The following is a 17,917-nucleotide window of genomic DNA, read 5'->3' as shown; positions in this document are numbered from 1 at the left end:
ATGTTAACAATAATACTTTATGAAAACCTACATCCAAGGGGGTATATATATCCGGATCGCTCCAACACAAAGTGCTTGCCAAAGGAAAAAGTGTAAAAACGAAAGGTGAAAATCACCATGACTCTTGTATAAGGGCAGAAGGTAAAAGTAAAAGATAGGCCCTTCGCAGAGGGAAGCAGAGGTTTTCATGCGCTTTTATGGTTGGATGCACAAAATCTTAATGCAAACGAACGTCACTTTATATTGCCGCTTGTGATAAAGACCTTTATTATGCAGTTTGTTGCTTTTACTTCTTCCTTATCACAAGTTCCTATAAAGCTTATTTTCTTCGCACTAATAGATCATACATATTTAGAGAGCAATTTTTATTGCATGCACCGATAACAACTTACTTGAAGGATCTTACTCAATCCATAGGTAGTTATGGTGGACTCTCATGGCAAAACTGGTTTAAGGGATGTTTGGAAGCACAAGTAGTATTTCTACTTGGTGCAAAGAATTTGGCTAGCATGAGAGGGAAAGGCAAGCTCAACATGTTGGATGATCCAAGACAATATAACGTTTCGGATTAGGAAACATAACCCATTAAGTTGTCTTACTTGTCCAACATCAAATTTTTAGCATGTCATATTTTAATGAGTGCTCACAGTTACAAAAGATGTCCAGATAGTATATTTATATGTGAATCTCTCTTCCTTCATTATTCTTTCATGAATTGTTCAAGTGACCAATTCTGCGTTTGCTAACTTTCAATAAGTTTACTACCTATACTTATTCTGTGTGAAGTCATTACTCCCCATGGTATAAGCATATGAAACATATATAAATTCATATTTATGATATTCAATTCATTCAACCATTTATTCATAGGATATACATGAAGCACGTGAGTAAATGACAAACTACTCCAAAAAGATATAAGTGAAGAACATTGAGTAGTCAAATAATTAACTAGCCATGGCGGGATTCTTTTTCATTCCAGATTTCAGATCCAATGATTTTATTCAAACATAAAGTAAAACTGAAAATATGCTCCAAGCAAAACAAATATCATGTGACGAATAAAAATATAGCTCCGAGTAGGGTATACCGATAGTTTTGAAGACGAAAGAGGGGATGCCTTCCGGGGCATCCCCAAGCTTAGGCGCTTGAGTCTTCCTTGAATATTTCATTGGGGTGCCTTGGGCATCCCCAAGCTTAGGGTCTTTCCACTCGTTATTCTCCTCAAATCGATATCTCACCCAAAGCTTGAAAACTTCAGTCACACAAAACTTAATGGAACTTCGTGAGATAGGTTAGTATGATAAAGAGTAAACCATTCACTTTGGTACTGTCAAAGACAAGGTTCATAATTATTCTCACACAATTCCTACTGTACCAAACCATTTATACAATTTATATTGAGAAATATGAGCCATAGAAACTAGAAAACAAGCAAACTATGCAATGAAAACAGAATCTGTCAGAAACAGACCAGTCTGTAATGATCTGAACAGCAACCATACTTATGCTACTCCAAAAATTATGAAATAAATTAGTGCACGTGAGGCCTTTGTGTATTAATCTTCTGCAGAAAGAATCAACTCAAAATCACTCTTCTATAAAAAATGGCAGCTAATCTCGTGAGCGCAAAGTTTCTGTTTTCTACAGCAAGATCACATTAACTTTCACCCATGTCTTCCCAAAGTTCTTACTTAGCACTTTATTGAAACGAAAGCTATAAAACATGATTACTACAGTAGCTTAATCATTTAAACACACGAAAACAGTAAGGGTAAATATGGGTTGTCTCCCAACAAGCGCATTTCTTTAGTGCCTTTTGGCTAGGCATGATGATTTTAATGATGCTCACATAAAAGAAAAGAATTGAAACATAAAGAGAGCATCATGAATAATATGACTAGAACATTTAAATCTAACCCACTTCCTATGCCTAGGGATTTTTTGAGCACATAATTTATAGGAACAAGAATCAACTAGCATAGGAAGGCAAAACAAGTATAACTTCAAAACTTTAAGCACATAGAGAGGAAACTTGGTATTATTGCAACTCCTACAAGCATATATTCCTCCCTCATAATAATTTTCAGTAGCATCATGAATGAATTCAACAATATAACCATCACATAAAGCATTCTTTTCATGATCTACAAGCATAGAAATTTTTCTACTCTCCACATAAGCAAAATTCTTCTCATTCGGAATAGTGGGATCACTAATCCCTAAAGTTGACACTCTTCCAAACCCGCTTTAGATGATAGTATTATTCATACTCCAAAAGATATAAGTGAAGTTCATGGAGCATTCTACAATTAATATATACTAACCAATAGCCAAGCTCGAAATATATAAGTGAAGTACACAAAGCATTCTATAAGACCATACTCAAAAGATTTAAGTGAAGCACAAAGAGCAATTATATAAGATCATACTCAAAAGATATAAGTGAAGCACATGAATCATTCTATAAATTTTATGAAGGGACATATCATACTAGCATGGTTCTTAAAGGAAAAACAAAAACACAAAGGACACAAATCATGTGAACAAAACAAAAACCGAGGTATACCGATATTTGTTGAAGAAGAAAGATGGGATGCCAACCGGGGCATCCCCAAGCTTAGATGCTTAAGTATCCTTTGAAATATTTACTTGGGGTGCCTTGGGAATCCCCAAGCTTGAACTCTTGCCTCTCTTTATTCTTCTCATATTGATAGCTCCTCGATCTTCGAACACTTCATCCACACAAAACTTTAACAAAAACTTTGTGAGATCCGTTAGTGTAATAAAGCAAATCACTACCTTTAGGTACTGTTGCAAACTTATTCCAATTTCATAATAGAACTATATCTACGGTATTCCAACTTCACCATGGTTCAAACCCCCCGATACTACCCATAGACTCATCAAAATAAGCGAACAACTCATAGAAAACAGAATCTGTCAAAAACATGACAAACTGTAGTAATCTGGAAGTTTAGTAAACTTTTGTAACTCCAAAATTTCTAAAAAATATGACAATTTGAACAAATGTACAGAAGTAATGTGCAAAAAATTTCAGGCCCATTTGACTTTCCAGTAAAAAAATGTAAATTCACGCACTACAGCCAAAGTTTCTGTTTTTGTACTGCACATAGTAAACAAGCAATCTAATCATCCTAAAACCAAAGCGTGGCACATTATTTTTATAATACAATGGATATATACAAGGAGATAATTATTTTCAGAGAAGCTTCCATGAATTTTTTTACATTGTTTCCATGAGCATGAACACAAGTGCTCAAGGTCGACCCTCACTTCTTCAATGCATAATCTTCCAATCACTTCTCTTATTGAAAAACTTTTTAGGCATGAAAGGCAAGTAATTTTTTTTTGTATTTTCATTCTATTAAAACAAATTTGTATGTTTCATCCAAAACTAAACATAAACAAAAAGGAAAAACAAAATCTACTTAGTGGAGCAAGCAAACAAGCACACACGAGAATATCAAAACCACGCTATTGCTCCCCGGCAACGGCGCCAGAAAAGAGCTTGATAATCCCAAAGTGCAGGGAATCATCGTAGCAATTCCCAAAGGTGGAAGTGATAAGTATGGAGTGTCGAATCCACAAGGAGCTAAAGGTAAGATCAATATTTTCTCAAATTCTATCTGCCACTGATACGACTCTACGTACACCGAACGTTTGCTTTCAACTAGAAACGAGAAATAAAACGACGTTGTGGGTATGAAGAGGATAACTTTGCATGATATCGGAGAGCTAAAACATAAAAGTAGGTGATGTTATGATAAAGTTAGAATATATTACTAAATATTATAAATAGCGAGTGTGGAATAATGATGGATCGGTGTGTGGAATTGTCCTAGGCAATTGTTAACAAGACCGGTAGTTGTCATTGCAATTTAATATGAGGGAGAGGCATAAGCTAACATACTTTCTCTTCTTGGATGATATGCACTTATGATTGGAACTCTAGCAAGCATCCGCAACTACTAAAGATCATTAAGGTAAAACCCATACGCCACAACCCCCTTACTGGGTTTATGCTTCTGTCACTCAAGCAACCCACTATAAGCGAATCATGAACGTATTGCAACACCCTACAACGGGAATCCCTCACGCTTGCGTGACACGGAGGGCACAATAGGATAGCACCAAAATAAAACATACAACTCGTACCAATCTAGATCATCAATCAACCCAAAGACAAAGGATATCTACTCAAAACATCATAGGATGGCAACACATCATTGGATCATAATGTGTGGCATAAAGGACCATGTTCAAGTAGGGATTACAGCGGAGTGCGGGAGAGTGGACCGCGTAAAAGAGATGAGGATGGTGATGTTGATGAAGACGATCACCGCGGCGATGATTCCCCTCCCGATGGCACTCTGGCGCCACCGAGAGAGAGGAGGAGAGGTTCTCCCCGTTGTGCTTCCTCCTCCATGGCCTCCCCCAGGATGGGGAGAGGTTCTCCCTCTGGTCCTTGGCCTTCATGGCGATGATGGCCCCTCCAGGATCCTCCTCCATGGCCTCCGGTGATGATGGTCCCCTCCGGCAGGGTGCCAGAGAGGGCCTAGATTGATTTCTCATGGCTACAGAGGCTTGCGGCGGCGGAACTTCCGATCTAGGTTATTTTCTGGATGTTTCTATATTTATAGGAATTTTTGGCGTCGGTTTCATGTAAGGGGGTCTTCGAGTCATCCACGAGATAGGGGGCGCGCCCAGGGGGTAGGGCGCGCCCTCCACCCTCGTGGACGGCTCGGGACTCTTCTGGTCCATCTCCGGTGCTCCGTGGGCTTCTTCTGGTCCATAAAAAAACGTCAAAAATTGGCACGTCAATTGGACTCCGTTTGGTATTCCTTTTCTGTAAAACTCAGAAACAAGGAAAAAATAGAAACTGGCACTGGGCTCTAGGTTAATAGGTTAGTCCCAAAAATCATATAAAATAGCATATAAAACATCTAAGATGGATAATATAATAGCATGAATACTTCATAAATTATAGATATGTTGGAGACGTATCATGAAGGAAGTACCATTTTGGTGAATCCAATTGGTATGAAATTGTTACAGCACCTTTATCTGTCCAAATCACTAAGCCTTGCCAAACTTGAGCTCAAGTGGCAACACCATTTGAGTGCATCATCTTGATTCATTTTCTGGACCATCTGGGTCAGTTGCAAAGCAACTATGTTAAACCTTGATCCAAATCTTCTCAAAGTTAACAGGATTATAGTCCTTCCTAAGCTGATCACTCCAGATAGGGATGGCAACGGGGCCCCATACCCGCCAAACCCATTTCATCTATTAGGGGGTGGGGATGGGCGAAAAATATCCCCATGGGGATATTTACCAAACTAATTTATTCCCCATAGGGTACAATGGGGATGGGGACGATATCCTATTCCCCAGACCCAATACCCATCGGGAACCCGGTTAGTAACTGTGGCACTGCGGTCAACCTTAAAATATTCACAAACAAACTTGCGAAGACAATTTTTTTTTCTAAAAAAAACCTTAAACCCATCTCACGTCCTCACCTCAGCTGCCACCATGACCAAGAAGTCAGTACAACCTAGATATGCATTAGCAGGACAAGGACAACACCATTTATGTATGTTGATTATAGGGTGTCATATTATGTATATGAGTATTTGTTTATGGGGATGGGGACCCTAATGGGGCCCCATTCCCCAGTGGGGAATGGGTATGGGGAAATTTCATCCCCAGTCATGTAAATGGGGATGGGGATGGGATGATAGGGAGTAGATGGGGATGTGGATGTTGTAGGTATCCCCATAGGGGATTGTCCCCATTGCCATCCCTAACTCCAGACAAACTCTTTGGCTCCAATAAAGATCCTGTTGATCACCAGTGCATGGCCAAGTTTACTGCAGTAAACTTCAGACGATGATTACCATTTAACCATAGCACCCAGATTAAGCCAGGGCATTATAAATGCTCCATCTTGGAAGTACATAATGCTAGACACCATTTTCTTGCCTCTCGTGAGCTCCCTGTGCATTATCCCATGGTGACCGCGCAGCTGGCAAGCCTGTGCGCGCGCTCTGTGCGCAGTGGCCGCATCCAGGGTGTCGTTTCTGCTTCGTCCGCTCCCCACTCGTCGTCTTCACACGCATGAGCATGTCCCTTGGCTTCACCTCATCGTCGCCATTCCCCTGGACCCCTCTCCCCCTCTGGCAGCTTCCTCACCGACGCAAGCGTCCGCGCGCCCACGGGCGAACAGTGACGGTTTGGCTCGGAGCTCGCCGTCTTCTTCCTCACTGAGCTCCCTTGGCCGCCTCTTCCCCGAGAGCTCTCCCCCCTGTTCCCCCTCATTGCCTAACTCCGAGCTAATGCGCGTGCACACATGTCCATGGCGCCGGCCACGCATCCGCGGCGAGCCAGCGCGGCACCTCCCGCGCTGCCTATTTAGGGCTGCCGCAATCCCTCCCGAGCGCTTCATCAGCTCCACGCCACTCCCAGCACCCTCCCCGTCCACTCCATCCAGCCGGAGCAGCGCTCCTCACTGCCCTATGCTACCACGGCCGCCGTCCGTGTCTCTTTCGATTCCGGTGGGTTAGACCTCACCTCCCCACTCTAGCAGCTCCAGACGCCTCCTACTCCACCTAGAAGCCGCCCCGATACCCCTCCTCCTTCCTCGGTGGCTCTGTTCCTCGAGTTCGCTGGAGCCCGAAGAACCCGTCCGCCGGCGCCCGTGTTGCCATCGCCCTCACCCCGCCATCCGTGGATGGACCCCAGAGGTGCGCCGGAGCCCGCTGAGCTCGTCCATGTGCGGAGCCTCGCCGAAGATGCCATGTAGCTCCGGCAGGCCTCATCGGGGGTAGCTCTACCGCGGCCAAGCGCGAGTGGGAGGAAGGAGATGAGGCCGCCCCCTCCAGCTGGCCGGTGGGCCCCGTGGCCCCCACCTGTAGGCGTCCCAGTCCGTTGACCTGGCGAAGCTGACGTGGATAAGTGGAGGCATATTCCCGCGAATACATCTCCCGCACACGAAAGCGCATTTCTCCTCTGCGTCGGGCTAAAATGTGTTTTCCTTTCTGGAAAACGTATTTTCAAAAAGGCGTGTTTTGGTTTTCCAGCCAAGGGCCTGTTTGTGATGATTTTATTATAGATAGGTCCGTCGCAGAAAAACCCTCATAACTTTTTGCCCACAACTCCAAATGAGGTGTTCCAAAGCTCAGTTCTTCGTCTCGTCGAGCCCATTCTATTGGTATCATTTTCACCATGTTTTAACATGATGACCATTTTGCCCTTGTGCTTAATCAGCCCTCTCCGAGAGAGAACATTTTCCGGCGATTCGGTCTGCGAGTTTCTCGCACTTCTTCCCGATGAATCCCTTCATCCCAGGCAAGCCACACATTCCATTTGCATGATTGCAATGCAGTGACATGGTTTAAATTATTTGAACTTGTTTAAAATATTGTTTTTGCTACATGTGATCTTGTTCATGGCATTTTCTCGGCGTATTATTATGATCTTGCTATTGCCATGATATTTTCTTGGAGTTCTAGGACTTATATTTTGATGATATTGAGGATGTCATGTTGCCTTTGGATTATAGTGGTTTTTATGGTTATTTTCATGGTGTTGTTGGATATGATATTTTGGAGTATTACTTTGGATGTCTGTTGCCTTTGGATTACTAGTGGCTTTTATGATTATTTTCATGGTGCTGTTGGATATGATATTTTGGAGTATTACTTTGGATGTCATGTTGCCTTTGGTTTATTAGTGGCTTTTATGATTATTTTGATGGTGCTGTTGGATATGATATTTTGGAGTATTACTTTGGGTGTCATGTTTCCTTTGGATTATTAGTGGCTTTTATGATTATTTTCATGGTGCTGTTGGATATGATATTTTGGAGTATTACTTTGGATGTCATGCTGCCTTCAGATTATTAGTGGCTAGAATTGTATTCATTATGATGCAAGTTGATATTATGTTTTGGAGTATGATTTCGGAGAGGATGTTTACATGTGGATCTTAGCTGGATAGCTTGTTCTTGATATTTGAGAAGTAGTAGTATCGTTCTTGGATTATTTGTTGGATATGCTATGACTTGGATTATAGGTTGATAGATGGTATCGGAGTATCAGTTAGCATAGTTATATTTTTGGGGTTAATTCAGTCATTAAGTTGGTCAGGTGCCACCGAACCATGCTTTTCCATTGCAACCACATTTGGGAAGGCCCTAATGCGATGCTATTGACATGCCTCTTGCGGGTGCCTCCAACGAGGGAAGGTTATGCGCAGGCGCTACCCTGATCAGGTAGGATGGCATAAGCCTTGTGTGCCCGTTGTTGTGATTGGTATACCTTTGTCCCCGTTTGGGACCGTTTTTGTTTTGCCACGACGGTTGCCGTTGGAGCCCTTGGTAGGCATGGGGCCACCCAGGACTGAACCCAAAGGGGGTGTTGGTCGGAGTGGCTGGGAGAGTGTCATGGCAGTAGATCGGTTTTGTCGGAATGCCTTTGGTCCATCCGAATGGGAGTGCGAGGCCATGGATTCCGTGTTGTGGATAAAGTGTGCTACCTCTGCAGAGTGTGTGTGTTGAATCTATCGATAGCCACGTCCTCGGTCATGGGCATGGGTTCGTACTAGATCACACCGTTCGATCAACACTCACATGACGGAATGACTTATAGGTAATTTATATGTTGATATATTGAGCAGTACAGATTGGCAGGATGTTGATGATGATGTTGGGATGATCTTGTCGATGAACATTCAGTTTGTGCTGTGGTCACGAGGTGATCATGTGGATGTTCCATTTGGGATCTGTGAATGATCACCGTTTGGTTACGAGGTAACCCGTTGAACCAAGTGTGGTTCCGCTTGTGATCCATGAGTGATCACCGTTTGGTTTTGATCACGAGGTGATCGAGATGGTATATTACTTGGCCGGTTAGCCAAGAGTGATATGGTTATGGAGATCTAAGATGTTGGTTTATCAGTATGATAGTAGTTTCATACCATGCTTAGTAGTTGCTTCATCATAGTAGTTGTTAATTTAGTTAACCTGTTTAATGCTATGTGATTGTCTTGCCTTGATGTTTATGGTTGTTGTGAGCTTGTAAGTACATTCAATGTACTGACCTGGCGTGTCATGCCAGATTGCAGGTGATGCCATGATTGCTTGTCGAGGTTGCCGTGCATGCAAGCTAGATCATGTCCCAGCCAGAGTCCCTGCGGAGTGGAGTTCACCACCTTCGTCGTTGTTCCGCTGCTAGAAGTATTCCGCTGCTTCTAGTTGTTCCGCTGCTAGCATAGAGCAAGTGTAGTATCGCAGGCGTAGTGTCGTTGTGCTGATGCGCTTCTTTGTAACATCAGACCCTTGTATTTTTATTCTTGTAATAAGAACTGATTTGTTCTATGTCAAGCAGTGTCGTATTCCAGAGACTTCTCCTCGATCTCTGGGCTGGAATACGGGGCGTTCCGGTTTCTCTGAGCCGTGGTGCCACAACACATCACACACCACCATACCCATACATATTTTCAGGCCGCATGCACTGTATACGGGGTCTTCTGATCTACCACGTCTCCCTTGTGCAGTTTTTTGTGACGACACACATATTTGTGGGCTCCCCGAGTGTAGATATATCATCCCTTTGACAGATAACGAGGGGTACGTGTTGGCCATGAATGGATTCCTCCTGGATCGTGTTAGGGCCGGTCACTGTCATATGTCGTTCAACCAAAGCTCGAGATCATGTGTTGGCAGGATTCCCTCCAACATGCTCGGATTGCTGGGTTCGACCTACACGGTACCATGCGTATATCGTCCTTAACTACCTGGCCTTCATGGTTGTTGTCTGTATCGAGAGGTCGGCACCACAAATAAATTATACATTATTCTATATTGAAAACACACATCACCCCTTCCAACGTACATCATTTTGGGCCGCATGCAAGAGGTGCTGGTTTTGTGGTCCCTCTCGTGCGATTTTTGTGATGGTTTAATCTGTTGGCTCAAGCGGTTTATTGACAACAACAGTTGTCGTTTGACCAAACGATAGATTCACTGGTCCGTCTTATGGTAGGTCATGGCGACATGCATGTATGACCAAAGTATCATTACGTGCATCCGCCCCCATGACACGAAGTGGGAGGTGGTGGGTCAAGCACCCTAGCTAGTTGCGACATTATCTCACACTACTGCAGGATGCTGCTAACGCGACACTACGATCAGATACCCTTCGAGGAAACTATGTGCAATGCCATTATCACAAACGGTGGTGTAAGAAAACCGTCAAAAAAGGTGCAAAACGTTTGCGATGGAGGATGCATCAAACACAGTTCAGATTTTAGTTGCATGCGTGATTCAGGGCATACGGTTCAGTTTAATTAACCATTTTCGATGAGGAGGAACAAAAGAAACGGGCAGCCAGATGAAGGAATGTGCGATGTACAGCATACGGTTCACTTGGATGAACTGTTTGTGATTAGGCAACACAAAAGAAACGGGCAGCCAGATGAAGGTGTGTGCGATATACAACATACGATTCACTTGGATGAACTGTTTGTGATTAGGCAACACAAAAGAAACGGTCAGCCAGATCAAGGTGTGTGTGATTGAGGGCATAAGCTTCAGAAGGATTAACTGTTTGCGATTAGGCAACAAAACAGAAACGGGTAAGCCAGATCAAAGTGTCTGTGATTGATGGCATACACTTCACATCGATGAACTGTTTGCGATTAGCCACAACAAACGGAAACAGTTAGATAGATCAACGTGTGTGCGCTAGACGGGCACACCCATTCTAATTAAAAGAAGTGTGCGCGATGGTAATAACGAGCACGCACGGTTGTTGGAACAAGACGTGTGCTGACATTGCCTATTGCGGTGCACCCTATGGTGCAAACGCCACGTACGCGGCCGAGAAGGCATACATGCCCACGTTACGCCTTCCGGGAATAGTGCCGCACTTATAACCATTAGTAAATTTTGAGTATGCGTCCCGTCACAATTTTTTTAGAAGAACAGGGAGGCCGCGTCCGTCACATTCCAAATTGCAAACCTGTTCACACCGATCAAAACCTAAACGGTTTCCCACTTAGGAGCGTATTACTACGTGGTTATAAATACTACTACTCCAAGATGACTGCACATTCCTCCTCAACTCCCCATCCACAAAAAGTCAAAAACAAACAAGTCATTCATCATCATTCCCTTGCGTCCGCCATGGCTAGCGTGAGTTCTAGGTCGAGAGATTGCCACCAGGGAGAGGCGAGCCTGGAAGCGGAAGCATGAGAGATGTCCCGCCTCGCCGCGAAAGCAGCCAACATGTCCCGCCGCACGGCCGTAGCAGCAGAGAGGTCCCGCCGCGCTGCCGAAGCAGCACGGAGGACCCGCTGCACCGTCGATGCAGCAGACTGGTCCGGCCGCACCGTGGAAGCAGAAGCGATGTCCCGCCGCGCCGCGAATGCAGCAGAGATGTCCTCCCACACCGCGGCGGCCTGGGAAAATGTCTCGCGGGCAGACGCCGACTCTTACAGGTGCATGCGTGCCCTCGTCCTTAGGAAGATGGATCAGATCTCCAGGTGGGCAAGGTTGCAGGATGACCTGAAAGCCTCGTTTGAACAGTCTACCAACGCCATTTGGCAACTAAATGAAAGCAATGCGAAGCTCCGGGCTGAGCGCGACCTGCTGAGGGCGAGGATCGTCGAAAGTGCAGAGCAGTAGGAGCAAACCACTGCTTTGTTGAAGAGGACCAGCGTCATCATCGTCAAACTTATGGACGAGAATGTCATGCTGCACATCGAGCGCGGAAGGCTGGTGGAGGAATCTGTGGATGCTCTCAAGCAGCATCTTGAGGACAAGAAAGAGCTCATCGCCGCTCGCCGCGGAGACTAGTTCCCGCGGCCTGCAGCAACGCATCAAGAAAGTAGAGATCAGCGAGCCAGATCGTTGTCTTCCTTCTTCTTTTGCCCTTGTGTATTTCGGGTGTTGCTGCATGTGGCTTTTTTAATTATGTTTCTAAATATGTAAGACAATTATTATCCACTATCATCGTCCTTATATTCATCATGCTTGCTATAAGTCACATTTGATGCTATGTAGGTCCGTCGGATCTTACATCACGATCCGTGCAAAACTTTCTTTTTAGATTTTCATTTTTTCTCTCTTGAATCTCAGTCCAGTGAGACATATAGCCATGCCGTAGAACAGGTGCTCGGACGCCATTAATGGAGACGTTGGGAGGGAGGTGCGCGGTGGGCAGTGGTCAAAGGGCTCTCCTCCCGATGAGCATGCGCAGGGGTCTGATCGCACGCCTCTCGTACTCAAATAGCTACCTCGCACGGCACCTCCTAGCCAATAAAAAAAGGGGACGCGTGGCCGCAAGTAATTGGTAAGTCGAACGCCCACGGTTTCAATAATACTTGTGTTTCCGATTTGTAACGATACAGCACTTGTTCCAAAATGACTTTGTTGATTGTCAATATGTGAGCCCTCGCAAATTGGACAGAAAAGTTACCACAGCATGTTGGTGCCATGTCATGAGACCATGCCAAGTTTCATGATTATCAGGCGTGTTTTGGAATTACAGGAATTAAAAAACCAAGTTTCTCAATCTTTCCGGCCGAGCCACGACGCCTAGATGTTTGAATTTCACTCACATCTCTTGCATGGGACCTAGAAATTCACCCAAGGACACACATGTGATTTTTCAAACAACTTTGGTGCACCGGAGCCTGTGCTTGTAGTTCAAATTCGAATTATGCACATTAAATGCCCAGAAACTCAATTAATGTATAAAAAAGGCCAAACGAACCCAGAATAATTCCAAAATTTAGCACGATACTTCTATTTGGTCTAATCTGGCTGTGTAAAAAAATTAAGGCCGGAGAAGGCAGTGTACGTATGTCGTTTCACACACGGAGGTGACCCGTTCTCTCTCGGAACCACGAGCCTTCTTGAGGGAAGCTCCGATTTGCAAGAAGCTTACACCAAAGCTTGTCCCAGGCCAAAAAATTACCGCAGCATGTTGGTGCCATGTCATGACACCATGCCAAGTTTCATGATTTTCACGCGTGTTTTGGAATTACAAGAATTAAAAAACCAAGTTTCTCAATCTTTCCGGGTGAGCCAGCACGCCCAGATGTTTGAATTTCACTCCCATCTCTTGCATGGGACCTAAAAATTCACCCAAGGACACACATGTGATTTTTCAAACAACTTTGGTGCACTGGAGCCTGTGCTTGTAGTTCAAATTTTAATTATGCACATTAAATGCCCAGAAACTCAATTAATGTATTAAAAAGGCCAAACGAACCCGGAATAATTCCAAAATGTAGCACGATACTTCTATTTGGTCTAATCTGGATGTGTAAAAAAATTAAGGCGGGAGAAGGCAATGTATGTCTGTCGTTTCGCACACGGAGGTGACACGTTCCCTCTCGAAACCACGAGCCTTCTTGAGGGAAGCTCCGGTTTGCAAGAAGCTTACACCAAAGCTTGTCCCAATTCGGCCAAAAAAATTAACGTAGCTTGTTGGTGCCATGTCATAGGACCATGCCAAGTTTCATGATTTTCAGGCGTGTTTTGGAATTACAGGATTTAAAAACAAAGTTTGTCAATATTTCCGGCCGAGCCACGACGCCCAGATGTTTGAATTTCACTCCCATCTCTTGCATGGGACCTAGGTCTTCACCCAAGGACACACATGTGATTTTTCAAACAACTTTGGTGCACTGGAGCAAGTGCTTGTAGTTCAAATTTGAATTATGCACATTAAATGCGCATAAACTCAATTAATGTATTAAAAAGGACAAACGAAACCGGAATAAATCCAAAATTTAACACGGTATTTCTATATGGTCTAATATGCCTATGTAAAAAAATTAAGGCAGGACAAGGCAATGTACGTATGTCGTTTCACACACGGAGGTGACACGTTCCCTCTTGGAACCACGAGCCTTCTTGAGGGAAGCTCCGGTTTCCAAGAAGCTTACACGAAAGCTTGTCCCAATTCGGCCAAAGAAATTACCGCGGCATGTTGGTGCCATGTCATGACACCATGTCAAGTTTCATGATTTTCAGGCGTGTTTTGGATTTACAGGAATTAAAAACCAAGTTTCTCAATCTTTTCGGCCAAGCCACGACGCACAGATGTTTGAATTTCATTCCCATCTATTGCATGGGACCTAGAAATTCAACGAAGGACACACATGTGATTTTTCGAGCAACTTTGGTGCACTGGACCATGTGCTTGTAGTTCAAATTTGAATTATGCACATTAAATGCGCAGAAACTCAATTAATGTATAAAAAAGGCCTAACGAACACGGAATAATTCCAAAATTTAGCATGATACTTCTATTTGGTCCAATATGACAGTGTACAAAAATTAAGGCGGGAGAAGGCAGTGTACGTATGTGTTTCGCACATAGAGGTGACACGTTCCCTCTCGGAACCAGGAGCCTTCTTGAGGGAAGCTCCGGTTTGCAAGAAGATTACACCAAAGCTTGTCCCAATTCGGCCAAAAAAATTACCGCAGCATGTTGGTGCCATGTCATAAGAGCATGCCAAGTTTCATGATTTTTAGGCGTGTTTTGGAATTACAGGATTTAAAAACCAAGTTTGTCAATCTTTCCGGCCGAGCCACGACGCCCAGATGTTTGAATTTCACTCCCATCTCTTGCATGGGACCTAGAAATTCACCCAAGGACACACATGTGATTTTTAAACAACTTTGGTGCACTGCAGCACGTGCTTGTAGTTCAAATTTTAATTATGCACATTAAATGCACAGAGACTCAATTAATGTATTAAAAGGCCAAACGAAACTGGAATAATTCCAAAATTTATCACGGTACTTCTATATGGTCTAGTATGCCTGTGTAAAAAAATTAAGGCGGGAGAAGGTAATGTACGTATGTCGTTTCGCACACGGAGGTGACACGATCCCTCTCGGAACAACGAGCCTTCTTGAGGGAAGCTCCGGTTTGCAAGAAACTTACACGAAAGCTTGTCCCAATTCGGCCAAAGAAATTACCGCAGCATGTTGGTGCCATGTCATGACACCATGTCAAGTTTCATGATTTTCAGGGGAGTTTTGGATTTACAGGAATTAAAACCAAGTTTCTAAATCTTTTCGGCCAAGCCACGACGCACAGATGTTTGAATTTCATTCCCATCTGTTGCATGGGACCTAGAAATTCAACCAAGGACACACATGTGATTTTTCAAGCAACTTTGGTGCACTGGAGCATGTGCTTGTAGTTCAAATTTGAATTATGCACATTAAATGCGCAGAAACTCAATTAATGTATAAAAAAGGCCTAACGAACACGGAATAATTCCAAAATTTAGCATGATACTTCTATTTGGTCCAATATGACAGTGTACAAAAATTAAGGCGGGAGAAGGCAGTGTACGTATGTGTTTCGCACATAGAGGTGACACGTTCCCTCTCGGAACCAGGAGCCTTCTTGAGGGAAGCTCCGGTTTGCAAGAAGATTACACCAAAGCTTGTCCCAATTCGGCCAAAAAAATTACCGCAGCATGTTGGTGCCATGTCATAAGAGCATGCCAAGTTTCATGATTTTTAGGCGTGTTTTGGAATTACAGGATTTAAAAACCAAGTTTGTCAATCTTTCCGGCCGAGCCACGACGCCCAGATGTTTGAATTTCACTCCCATCTCTTGCATGGGACCTAGAAATTCACCCAAGGACACACATGTGATTTTTAAACAACTTTGGTGCACTGCAGCACGTGCTTGTAGTTCAAATTTTAATTATGCACATTAAATGCACAAAGACTCAATTAATGTATTAAAAGGCCAAACGAAACTGGAATAATTCCAAAATTTATCACGGTACTTCTATATGGTCTAGTATGCTTGTGTAAAAAAATTAAGGCGGGAGAAGGTAATGTACGTATGTCGTTTCGCACACGGAGGTGACACGATCCCTCTCGGAACAACGAGCCTTCTTGAGGGAAGCTCCGGTTTGCAAGAAACTTACACGAAAGCTTGTCCCAATTCGGCCAAAGAAATTACCGCAGCATGTTGGTGCCATGTCATGACACCATATCAAGTTTCATGATTTTCAGGGGAGTTTTGGATTTACAGGAATTAAAACCAAGTTTCTAAATCTTTTCGGCCAAGCCACGACGCACAGATGTTTGAATTTCATTCCCATATGTTGCATGGGACCTAGAAATTCAACCAAGGACACACATGTGATTTTTCAAGCAACTTTGGTGCACTGGAGCATGTGCTTGTAGTTCAAATTTGAATTATGCACATTAAATGCACAGAAACTCAATTAATGTATAAAAAAGGCCTAACGAACACGGAATAAGTCCAAAATTTAGCACCATACTTCTATTTGGTCCAATATGCCAGTGTACAGAAATTAAGGCGGGAGAAGGCAGTGTACGTATGTGTTTCGCACATAGAAGTGACACGTTCCCTCTCGGAACCAGGAGCCTTCTTGAGGGAAGCTCCGATTTGCAAGACGCTTACACCAAAGCTTGTCCCAATTCGGCCAAAAAATTACTGCAATATGTTGGTGCCATGTCATGACACCATGCCAAGTTACATGATTTTCAGGCGTGTTTGAATTACAGAAATTAAAAAACCAAGTTTCTCAATCTTTCCGGCCGAGCCACGACGCCCAGATGTTAGAATGTCACTCCCACCTCTTGCATGGGACCTAAAAATTCACCCAAGGACACACATGTGATTTTTCAAACAACTTTGGTGCACTGGAGCCTGTTCGTGTAGTTCAAATTTGAATTATGCACATTAAATGCCCAGAAACTCAATTAATGTATAAAAAAGGCCAAACAAACCCAGAATAATTCCAAAATTTAGCATGATACTTCTATTTGGTCTAATCTGGCTGTGTAAAAAAATTAAGGCCGGAGAAGGCAGTGTATGTATGTCATTTCACACACGGAGGTGACCCGTTCCCTCTCGGAACCACGAGCCTTCTTGAGGGAAGCTCCACTTTGCAAGAAGCTTACACCAAAGCTTGTCCCAATTCCGCCAAAAAATTACCGCAGCATGTTGGTGCCATGTCATGACACCATGCCAAGTTTCATGATTTTCACGCGTGTTTTGGAATTACAAGAATTAAAAAACCAAGCTTCTCAATCTTTCCGGCCGAGCCACCACGCCCTGATGTTTGAATATCACTCCCATCTCTTGCATGGGACCTAAAAATTCACCCAAGGACACACATGTGATTTTTCAAACAACTTTGGTGCACTGGAGCTTGTGCTTGTAGTTCAAATTTGAATTATGCACATTAAATGCCCAGAAACTCCACTAATGTATAAAAAGGCCAAACGAACCCGGAATAATTCCAAAATTTAGCACGATACTTCTATTTGGTCTAATCTGCCTGTGTAAAAAAAGTAAGGCGGGAGAAGGTAGTGTACGTCTGTCGTTTCGCACACGGAGGTGACACGTTCCCTCTCGAAACCACGAGCCTTCTTGAGGGAAGCTACGGCTTGCAAGAAGTTTACACCAAAGCTTGTCCCAATTCGGCCAAAAAAATTACCGCAGCATGTTGGTGCCATGTCATAAGAGCATGCCAAGTTTCATGATTTTCAGGCGTGTTTTGGAATTACAGGATTTAAAAACCAAGTTTGTCAATCTTTCCGGCCGAGCCACGACGCCCAGATGTTTGAATTTCACTCCCATCTCTTGCATGGGACCTAGAAATTCACCCAAGGACACACATGTGATTTTTCAAACAACTTTGGTGCACTGGAGCAAGTGCTTGTAGTTCAAATTTGAATTATGCACATTAAATGCACAGAGACTCAATTAATGTATTAAAAGGCCAAACGAAACTGGAATAATTCCAAAATTTATCACGGTACTTCTATATGGTCTAGTATGCCTGTGTAAAAAAATTAAGGCGGGAGAAGGTA

This window comes from Aegilops tauschii, chromosome 1 (genome assembly GCF_002575655.3).
Source record: "Aegilops tauschii subsp. strangulata cultivar AL8/78 chromosome 1, Aet v6.0, whole genome shotgun sequence".
NCBI lineage: Eukaryota > Viridiplantae > Streptophyta > Magnoliopsida > Poales > Poaceae > Aegilops > Aegilops tauschii.
This window is presented reverse-complemented; position numbering follows the sequence as displayed.